Source organism: Capra hircus, chromosome 16 (genome assembly GCF_001704415.2).
Source record: "Capra hircus breed San Clemente chromosome 16, ASM170441v1, whole genome shotgun sequence".
Lineage (NCBI taxonomy): Eukaryota > Metazoa > Chordata > Mammalia > Artiodactyla > Bovidae > Capra > Capra hircus.
This window is the reverse complement of record NC_030823.1, coordinates 24,285,382-24,296,159: the sequence shown is the minus strand read 5'-3', so window position 1 is coordinate 24,296,159 and position 10,778 is coordinate 24,285,382.

Sequence of the window (10,778 nt, the reverse complement as noted above, 5' to 3'; positions counted from 1 at the left end):
TATCTGACTCTTTGTGACCCTATGTACTTCAGCACACCAGCCCTCCCTGTCCATCACCAACTCCCAGAGTTTACTCAAACTCATGTCCATTGAGTTGGTGATGCCATCCAACCATCTCATCCTTTGTCATTCCCTTCTCCTCCCGCCTTCAATCTTTCCCAGCATCAGGGTCTTTTCAAATGAGTCAGTTTTTGACATGAGGTGGCCAAAGTATTGGAGTTTCAGCTTCAGCGTCAGTCCTTCCAAAGAATATTCAGGACTGATTTCCTTTAGGATGGACTGGTTGGATCTCCTTGCAGTCTAAGGGACTCTCAAGAGTCTTCTCCAATACCATAGCTCAAAAGTATCAGTTCTTTCATGCTCAGCTTTCATTACAGTCCAGCTCTTACATCCATACCTGACTACTGGAAAAACCATAGCTTTGACTAGGCGGACCTTTGTTGGCAAAGTAATGTCTCTGCTTTTAATATGCTGTCTAGGTTGGTCATAAGTTTTTTTCCAAGAAGCAAACATCTTTTAATTTCATGGCTGCGATCACCATCTGCAGTGATTTTGGAGCCCAGAAAAATAAAGTCTGACACTGTTTCCACTGTTTCCCCATGTATTTTCCATGAAGTGATGGCACCAGATGCCATGACCTTCGTTTTCTGAATGTTGAGTTTTAAGCCAAATTTTTTACTCTCCTCTTTCACTTTCGGGCTTCCCTAGTGGCTCAGAGGTTAAAGTGTCTGCCTGCTATGCGGGAGACCCGGGTTCGATTCCTGGGTCGGGAAGATCCCCTGGAGACTGGAGAATCCCATGGGCAGAGGAGCCTGGTGGGCTACAGTTCATGGGGTTGCAAAGAGTCGGACACGACTGAGTGACTTCACTTCTTTCACTTTCATCAAGAAGCTCTTTAGTTCTTCTTCACTTTCTGCCATAAGGGTGGTGTCATCTGCATATCTGAGGTTATTGACATTTCTCCCAGCAATCTTGATTCCAGCTTGTGTTTCATCCAGTCCAGCGTTTCTCATGATGTACTCTGCGTATAAGTTAAATAAGCAGGGTGACAATATACAGCCTTGACATACTCCTTTTCCTATTTGGAACCAGTCTGTTGTTCCATGTCCGGTTCTAACTGTTGCTTCCCGACCTGCATATAGGTTTCTCAAGAGGCAGGTCAGGTGGTCTGGTATTCCCATCTCTTTTAGAATTTTCCAGAGTTTGTTGTGATCCACACAATCAAAGGCTTTGGCATAGTCAATAAAGCAGAAGTAGATGTTTTTCTGGAACTCTCTTGCTTTTTCCCATGACCCAGAGGATGTTGGCAATTGGAACCTCTAATAGAGTTATGGTTTGGTTTGTCTGCCTCCTGCTCCCCCTGTGGCTCTGCCACAGCCTCCTGACTGGCCTCCCTCCCCCAAGACCTTGTTCCCTCCATCTGATCTGCACAGGAATCCTGTCCAAAGCCCAAGGCTTGAAGGAGCTCCCCTCACCTTATCACCCTCGGCTTGAAATCTTGTGTGTTCCTTCAATTACCCATTATGTTTGATCTGAAATCCAGCAGCTTCAGAATCACGTGGGAACTTGTTAAACATTGCAAATTCTCAGGCTACAGCCTAGATCTACTGAATCAGAAACTCTGGGGATAAGGCCCAGAAACTAGTGTTTTTTAAAAAAATACCCACTAGGAAATTCTGAAGCATGCTTAAGTTTGAGAACTATTAGCCAATGGGGGAAAAAATATAAGCTTCTGTCCTGAGAAATCTTTCAAAGCTTCCTCTGCTCTGGTCCCCATCAACCTCTCCAGTTTCTCCACCTCCCCTGCCCTGAATTTTCCACCACAAGAGTGAGGAGCTGTGTGAAGTTGCCTGCAGAGAACGAGTGGATGCTTCTCCAGCTCATTTTTAGTTGTTACTCTAGCAGGGTTTCTGTGGACAGGCTGCGGGCCCTTCTCTGGCCAACTCCCTCCAACACTTGAAGACTTAGCTTAGATGTCATTTCTCCAGGAAGCCTTTCTCCAGCCTCCCCATGTCCCCTTGGATGCTTCCATAGTGCCTTAGGCCCATCTCTCTAAACCCATCACATTATATTTATCTGCTTATATGTTTCCGACATTAGATTATTGGTTACTCTTATTAGGGACTATGCATCCTTCATTTTTATCCATAGAACTTAGCCCAGTGTTTGGCCACTTAACATGCAGTCAGTTATTTAACAATCACTGAGGGATTTATGAATGAATGAAATAATGACTGCATAAATATTTGTCAGTGTTTCTGTCACATCTGTGTTTCTACGCCTGCATTCTTTTTAGCCAAGGAAAATTTCCCTCCAATCCATCAGGAAATAATGCAGAACAGATTCTTCCTGCTCTATTATTTCCACATTATGTATTTCAGGGCTCCCACACTTGGTGTAAGGGCCAATCTTAGCTCCTTATTGGTCAGTGACATTATCATCATGTGAATTTGGTAGCCATAGAGTCTTCTGATAGATTTCTGTCACTTCACTGTGGACTCATGCATCTGAGTTTGCGAAGTGTTCATTGTGAAGTTAGTATTGACTGAAGGAGTGCAAGTGCTTTTAAAAATTTTTTCTCAATGCCCCCTTTGGGCTTCTATGCACTGCCAGGATAGAAGCATAGGTTTCAAAGAAAAAGGAAATACATCTTGGGCTTCCCTGATGGCTCAGTGGTGAAGAATCCACCTGCCAGTGCAGAAGATGCAAGAGACATGGGTTTGATCCTTGGGTTGGGAAGCTCCCCTGGAGTAGGATACAGCAACCTACTCCAGTATTCTTGCCTAGGAAATCCCATGGACAGAAGAGCCTGGTGGGCTACAGTCCATGAGGTCACAAAGAGTCAGATGCAACTTAGTGACTAAACAAGAACAACAACAAAAGTAGGAGACATTTTCATTGGCCATTAAAAAAAAGAAGAAATACATCTCAATAGTGTTTGTCTGTGTTCTTATTTCTTCCTTTATTTAGGAGCCCTGTGTCTTGCTTGGGCTGCCCAGGGGGTGCTAGTGGTAAAGAACCCACCTGCCGATGCAGCAGACTTAAGAGATGCAGGTTCGACCCCTGGGTTGGGAAGATTCCCCGGAGGAGGGCATGGCAACCAACTCCAGTATTTTTCCCTGGAGAATCCGCCTGGACAGAGGAGCCTGGCAGATAATGTCCATAGGATTGCAAAGAGTCAGACACAACTGAAGTGACTTAGCATGCATGCATGTGTCTTGCTTGCGTGAGAGAAATGTGTAATCAGAAAAATTTGAAAATGAGATATTAAGTAGTCCTGTGTAATATAACACAAGCAGAAAACAAGATTTACTCCCAAAGCCATTTCTTTCCTTCCACACGCATGCAGCCCACCCGTGTAATCCAAACCTGTACACACACCATCACATCTGCTTTTGGATGTGGGAGTCATAGTAGTTCCTCCAGCAGAGGTTGTCAGCAAATGCTTCTTCCCAGTCTGCCCCTTGCCATCCCAGATTGTGGTTAGACATGTACCTTCTAGCCATGGATTTGGAGAGAAAACTCTTAAATAAAAAATGATAATCATTAATGTCATCTTTTAAGTGTTTTATATTTTTCTATGGGTTTTCTCTTTTATTCCCACATTTAAAAAATTCTGATAAGCCTGTAAGTTGTTAAGGTTCATCTGTGAAAGTAACATTATTTCAAACATCCATAAGGAAGCTGTGACAGCAAATAGTGAATTTCCCAAGATGACAAGTTAGCAGAGGACCTGGAGCAGAATATCTTCTACTTCTCACTTAGTTGCTGGGTAAAAAGGAACCAAGAAGGAAGCAGCCTGATGGCAGGTTGTTTGATGGAGGTGCAGAGCATTAGCAGGTGACTCACATGGATGCAGAGGACAGAGAAGTTCAAAGCAGGGGCTCTGGATTCAAGCTGCCTGGTTTGAATTTTAGCTCCTCTACTTGCTTGATTGTATATACTGAGAAAGTTACTTAAAATCCATGAACCTTAGTTTCCTTCTCTGCAAATGAAAAAAAAATTGTAATAACTATCTCATATGGTTGCTTTATGACTTCATTACATTAATATGTAAAGAGAGCTTAAAATTATGCCTGGCACATAAATTCTAAATAAATATGGCAGGAGGAGAAGGGGAGGACAGAGGATGAGATAATTGGATGTAATCACTGACTTTATGGACATGAGTCTCAGCAAGCTCTGGGAGATGGTGATGGACAGGGAGTCCTGGTGTGCTGCAGTCCATGGGGTCACAAAGAGTTGGACATGACTGAGCGACTGAACTGAACTGATTATCACACTGACAATTTCTCTGTAAAGTCTTCTTTCATTATACCAATGAATCTGTGTGGCTTTTTCTTCTCTGAACACTAGTCATTTTTAAGCAAACTTGGAGCTTCCCAGGTGAATCTGAAACTGGCCCCCATGCACCGGAGGGCAGGGAGAAACTGGAGAAAGAGGTAGCCCCTTGCAGAATGTTAGGCTGCAAGGTTATAAGCAAGGGAATATCTTTATGAAGCTTGTCTTGCGTGGCTGAAAAATGATTTTCTCACCCATCTGCCAAAATCCTCAAAGTTTATATAGTAGCCTAAACTAGGTTCACTCACCTTCACAGTTCAAATAGTGTTGACATTATCACATTACTTGGTGCAGCTTCTGGGAGCAGAGAAGGCAAGAGGAAGGCATGTTCCAAGACTGGAGAAGGAGTGGGGAGCCGCCAGTTGCCTGGGTCCAGCACACGGGTGTAACCAGTGGTCACTCCTCAGTGACCTCCCGCAACAGTCATTAAAGGGCTTGCTATTTTTTAATGGCACAACTTAGCACTCCAGAACATACTCGCTAATACTCTTTAGCAATTCTTAAAGGCATATTCAGCTCATTTCCCCAATGATGTCACAAACTCCAGAGGCAGACTCTGTGTTGTATACAGCTTCGAAATCCCTTCCAAGCCCTTAATTAATATTTGGATGAATGATCTTTGGATAAAATTGCTTGGGTTCCATTATTTTCTCAAAGATTATTTTTTAAAACACACATTTGCCTGACATCTTCGATTTTTATAGTCTTGTATGTCAATTACTTTATTTACATTTCACAGTGACACTGTGTGGATGGAAACATTTGATTATACCCACTTTTGTTGTTGTTATCATCAGTGATTGATCAAGAACTCGTTGCGTATTCTTTGCAGAGTAGCCTCTTTGTTGTTGTTTAGTCACTAAGTCATGTCCGATTCTTTGCGACCCCTTGAACTGCAGCGTGCCAGGCTTCCCTGTCCTTCATTATCTCCTGGAGTTTGCTCATGTCCATTGAGTCAGTAGTACCATCCAATCATCTCATCCTCTGTCTTTACAGATGACTATTATGAGCATTTGAGCATTGAAATGATACACTAAAGTACATGGGTTGAACTTTGAACCTGGGTTTCTGAACTCAAAATTAATCATTTTCTACTTCATTTTAAGTGTATGGTCAATTTAGACTGGACCAAACATCTGACAGTCATTTATTTTACATATTTCTCCTTTTATTTCCTGTTTGGAGATGTCTGTTTACGGAGTTAAAGCAGGCACATTCAGAAGGGGATGGAAATCAGGATTTCAATTAGAAAAGATACAAATAGAGTTGGACCACATCAGACAAGTCATCTCAGATCCCTGGGGCAAGGACAGCCTGACCAGTAGTACTGGTGGCACGTGTCTTTTTGGACACTTGTACAGATGAGTTGTGATCTTTGTAGAATATTGAAGCAAGGGGTGATTTATTTTTGATGACTTAAAAAAATAAAAGTGAAAGAAAGTGAAGTCGCTCAGTCGTGTCCGACTCTTTGCGACCTCATGGACTGTAGCCTACCAGGCTTCTCTGTCCATGGGGTTCTCCAGGCAAGAATACTGGAGTGGGTTGCCATTTCCTTCTCCAGGAGATCTTCCTGACCCAGAGACTGAACCCAGGTCTTCTGCATTGTAGCCAGATGCTTTACCGTCTGAGCCACCAGGGAAGTCTAAAAAAATAAATAAAAGGGAAAAATAAAAGGAAAGGGAAAAAAAAAAAACACCAAACAGAAATCTCTCCTTGTTAGGAAGGAATGTTATTTCCTAAGTATTAACAAATGCTTCTGAAATGCAAATATTTATTGCACGTATATTGCGTTGAAGTGAGATAGTCATTCAATCTTGGTGTTCTATGTTCAGTGAGGTAGACATCAGTCTTTCCTCCCATTTATCAGTTTGGAATATCCTGAAGTGACAAGTCTGAGGGAGACATTTCCTTTCTGTCGTGACCCTGCACTTTGATTCACAGCATGGCCCTGGTTTTCCCGTTACAACCACTATTCTCCTTTTCCCAGAGTTTTATTTTCTTTACTGGTAGGGTCAGAAACTCAACAGCAGAATGTGAGGGGATGGCAGGTATTTTAAGAGAGTTTAATAAATAAACCATTTTCAGAGGAGATGGCAGGGTATAAAAAGCCACAAGGGAGCATATAGTCTCTTGTGAAGGGTGAAGGGTATTTCTAGAGGCCTGAGGAAATGAAGAGAAGACTGGTTACTGGAACCCAAACGGACAGTTGGGTGCAGAGGCTACCTGATCAGAGCATCAAGCCTCCATCTCAGGCATCAGCCAGGACTCTGAGGGGAGCCCAGAGCACCCGACCCTGTCTCACCCCACCTCCCTCCCATTCATGCCAGTATTTCCATTGGCTGGACCCAACCAGGATCCGGAAAGCCTATTGATGCTGTTTGTACCAGTCACCCCCCAGGACATAAGATGGTTAGAGAAGATGAAGAATGAATGGGGAGAGGGTGGTTGTAAGGGCGAGTGAAAGATGCTGTTGTTGTTTTAGTTGCTAAGTCATGTCTAACTCTTTGTGACCTCAAGCACTGTAGCCTGCCAGGCTCCTCTGTCACTGGGATTTCCCAGGTAAGCACACCGGAGTGGGTTGCCATTTCCTTCTCCAGGGGATCTTCCCAACCCAGGGATCCAACCCATGTCTCCTTCATTGGCAGGCGGGTTCTTTACCACTGAGCCATCAGGGAGGCAAATGCAAGATAGCCGGTAAAACATTAGTGAATCTTTGTCAGCGAGGAGCATGTTTTCCCTGGATTACATGTGCAAGACACTGAAAGGTCAGCAACTTCCTAATCTAGTCGGATGCAGTGGGATTCTCTACTTAAAGTTTGTTCTGAGAAAATAACTCTGTCTTAGAGTTAAGGAAAGGAAAGAGAATGCTAAGTACTGAAATTTCTGCCTGAAAATTTCTGTGGTTTCTAGGAAGTCCATCCAGGGGTCGTGAACCTGGAAGAATAAGAAATGAAAATGATGTCTCTCTGGTAGTCAGAGGAAGGGCTCCTTCCTTCTGGGAGTATACTTGGTCTAAAGAACTTATCATGCCTCTGCTCTGTTCTACTCATCTCTGTGTTTTTCTCTTTCTGCACCCACCCACACATACACAAACACACTCACAGTTTATCATATTATGGTTCCTCAGGCATGGTAAGTTCATTTCTTATGGAGTCCCCCTTGTCACCCAGAATGTGCTGAGCTACACTTCTCTGTGGCCTTGCTTGGGGAATGCAAGCTCATTTTAGTGGGAAGTAAGCACACATCAAGTCACTGCATAAAACTCCTAAAACATTCCTAAGGCATATATTCATGGTGTCTTAAGTTCTGCTTTGAATTAACTGCTTCATATTTTTTTATTAATAAAGATAATAGAGATTGGCTTATATAATTTTTGTAAATGTATAGTTATCAAAATGTCTCCAAGTATTTTGTGATAAATGAGCCCTTTGAGGCTTCATGGTGGATGATGAATTTTTATTAGGTCCCACTTGAATTTTGTTTAGAATCCTCCTTTGGATTATGCATCACTGGCAGGGGACTATGGCGAGCAAAAAGGAATGACTAAATGGCAGTGTCTCTTGTAGACAGACTACAGAAGAAGTGCCTGCCTGCGCACACCTGCACCATTAATCCCGGTACTGGGTGGTCAATGAGATTCCCGTTCAGGCGCAGCGGGAGGCAAGGGAGGGGAGATTGCTTTCCTCGCATCTGTGCTGCACCAGGCACTGTATCGTGTGCATGTGGGAGTTTGATTAATTCCTTTGGGGGACGGTCCTGACAGTGATGATGAAGAGGCTGATGGCGATGAAGAATGATTTTGTTTTCTGGGTGGGTGGCTGCATCACAAACAGGGAGAAGAAGCTGATCCAGGTCACCTGATGAGATAGGCCTCCTAAGGACTTGAACGTGTGACTTTCCTGAGCTGCTGGCTGATTTTAGAAGTCACACCTGCCTAAGAAATATCTTTGCTTCCCTGGTAGCCATCGCAAGCAAGCTCTGACACAGCTAGAAAATTTGCTGACTGTAATCAGAGAGTCAACCAGCTGTCCTTAAAGTAAGCAGACTGTTTACGTGCCCTCTTGGTCCAGTCAGATTCAGTGTTGAAGAATAAATAGTTCATTCAGGAATAGCTGAGCTGCTGCTTTTTCCCTCAAACCCAAAGGCAAAATTAAAGCAATAGAACATTTTTTTGCCAGTTACATTCTGTTTGAAAAGATGAAAAGATGAATCATCCTCATGTTTGTACTCAGAGACATCTAGTTAGGGGCAGGATTATTTGCAGGCTAATTTTGTGTAGGAATCACATTTTGACAGCATATCAATATTAGTAGATGTGTTTGCTCTGGGAAGGAAGAAAAAAAAGCATATCTTGCAGAAAAGGAGAAAACTTGAGGTGCTACTTCTCAAGTGTAGCACTGTAATGTTTTTACATAGGTCAAAAGGTTATATGCGGGCTTCCCTCATAGTTCAGTTGGTAAATAATCCGCCTGCAATGTGGGAGACCTGGGTTTGATCCCTGGATTGGGAAGATCCCTGGAGAAGGGAAAGGCTACCTACCCCAGTATTTTGGACTGGAGGGATTCCATGGACTGTACGGTCCATGTGGTCACAAAGAGTCGGACACGACTGAACGACTTTTTCACTTTCAAAGGTCATATGCAATGACATTTAAAAAACTAACAGACAAATTCTCTGTTTTTGAGATTTGAGTAAGACTCAGTAATATCCTAAAAATAGCTATTCACTCTCCCTTTAATTAATTTAAAATTGAGTGAGATAGCAGTTCTAAGTACGTTTGAAATTCCTTACTTCCTGGGTTTGTCCCCCTTCTACCTTTCTTTGCCCTGAGTAAAAGAGTCTAGAAGGAGAGAAGAACAGAAGGGTGATCCGAAGAAGTATGGGCACCATCAAGGACACAAAATTACCTTGAGAAGTTTGGGTCACTCATTGATGTATTTAGCTTTGATGGTGTCAGGAGAAGGCCCGATAGACTCTTCTGTACACAAGAATCATTTTCAACAAAAGTAATTTCAGTGGAAGTTTATGGGTGTGACTGATTAGTGGGAAATTTCTAAATTCAACTTTAGATAAAAGTGGAAGTGAAAATTATTTTTTTTATATCCATTTCTATTATGAGAAAGCAAATACTATTGGCCAATTAAAATATTGGATTTCTTAAAGAGAGGCTCAGTTCAGTTCAGTTCAGTCGCTCAGTTGTGTCTCTTTGTGACCCTGTGAATTGCAGCACGGGCTAGATATAAATGATAAGATTCAAGTTCATATAAATAGACTATGCTCAGAAGATTCTAAACTCTCTACTTTGCTCCCTTTGTTTCAAAGGCTGGGGGCAATAAAAGAAGAAACAGATTTTGTATTTTTTTAAAAAATTATTTTGTCTTTTTTGCTGGGGCACCCAGGCTTGGGCTTAGTTGACCCTCAGCATGTGAGATCTTAGTTCCTGAAATGGGGATCAAACTCACGTCCTTAGCATTGGAAGGAAGATTCATAACCTTGGGACCACCAGGGAAGTCCCTGTAATTTTTTTTTTGTGCTTTTTCTCATTTGTTAACCATTTCCATAAGTCTGAACAAGTTTGTCTTTTTTATTATACATGAAAAATACCCTTCTCCTTCTTCTTTACTATTTTTGCTTTCTTCACTGGTGTCTTGTTTCTTTCCTAGTAACCCTCTTGAGTACCATTTTGTTATACATAGGAGCTTTCTGAAGCTACTGAACACTGTGACTTGACTATATACCATGTCTAAGCAGCTTCAAACCTATGCTGTTAACTTCAGCCTAAAGTGTTAGTCACTCAGTCATGTCTGACTCCTTGTGACCCCATGGACTGGGGCCAGCCAGGCTCCTCTGTCCATTGAATTCTGCAGGCAAGAATAGTGGAGTGGCTAGCCATTCCCTTCTCCAAGGGATCTTTCCAAGCCAGGGATGAAATCAGGGTATCCGGCATCGTAGGCAGATTCTTTACCATCTGAGAGACCGTGTGCTCTAAAGAGCGTGAAAAACCATAGCATTTCCCAAGCTGTCATAAAATGTGACTCAGTGATCCTATATGTGAGACAGCAAAAGAGACACAGATGTAAAGAACAGACTTTTGGACTCTGTGGGAGAAGGCGACGGTGGGGATGATCTGAGAGAATAGCAATGAAACATGTATATTATCATATGTGAAACAGATCGCCAGTCCAGGTTCGATGCGTGAGACAGGGTGCTCAGGGCTGGTGCACTGGGATGACCCTGAGGGATGGCATGGGGAGGGAGGTGGCAGAGGGTTTCAGGATGGGGAACACATGTATACCCATGGATGATTCATGTGAATGTATGGCAAAACCCCCCATAATATTGTAAAGTAATTAGCCTCCAATTAAAATAAATTAATTAATTAAAAAATAAAAATAAAATGTGACTCAGCCATCCTGCAGGCAGCTGTGTTACAAATG